We start from the raw sequence: 320 nt of genomic DNA, 5'->3' as shown, positions 1-320 counted from the left end.
TAGCTAGAGTTTAATTGATAGAATAAAATAAATGAATACATTTCTAGCTGTTTAAGGCTGCTGGATTTGACCATAAATGCAGAATGAGATTAATTGCGCCAGTGGGTTTTTTTTGCAGATCAAATCTGGGGACTTGTGATTTCATATAAGAACAAAGTTGAGTATCGATAGTTTCAATTTCACGCAATTGACTCATGAGATTGGCTAGATGTGGAAGTACTTCAATAGCTTGTACAGGCCAGCGGAAGTTGATAGGGTTTCTAGTTTTTGAGGTATAGCCACAGATTGACTCAAAGATTGTCCAGAGGAGAAGGAAGGAT

The sequence above is a fragment of the Melampsora larici-populina genome, assembly GCF_000204055.1.
Source record: "Melampsora larici-populina 98AG31 unplaced genomic scaffold MELLAscaffold_123, whole genome shotgun sequence".
In the NCBI taxonomy this organism is placed as follows: Eukaryota; Fungi; Basidiomycota; class Pucciniomycetes; order Pucciniales; family Melampsoraceae; genus Melampsora; species Melampsora laricis-populina.
Note: the sequence above shows the minus strand (reverse complement) of the source record.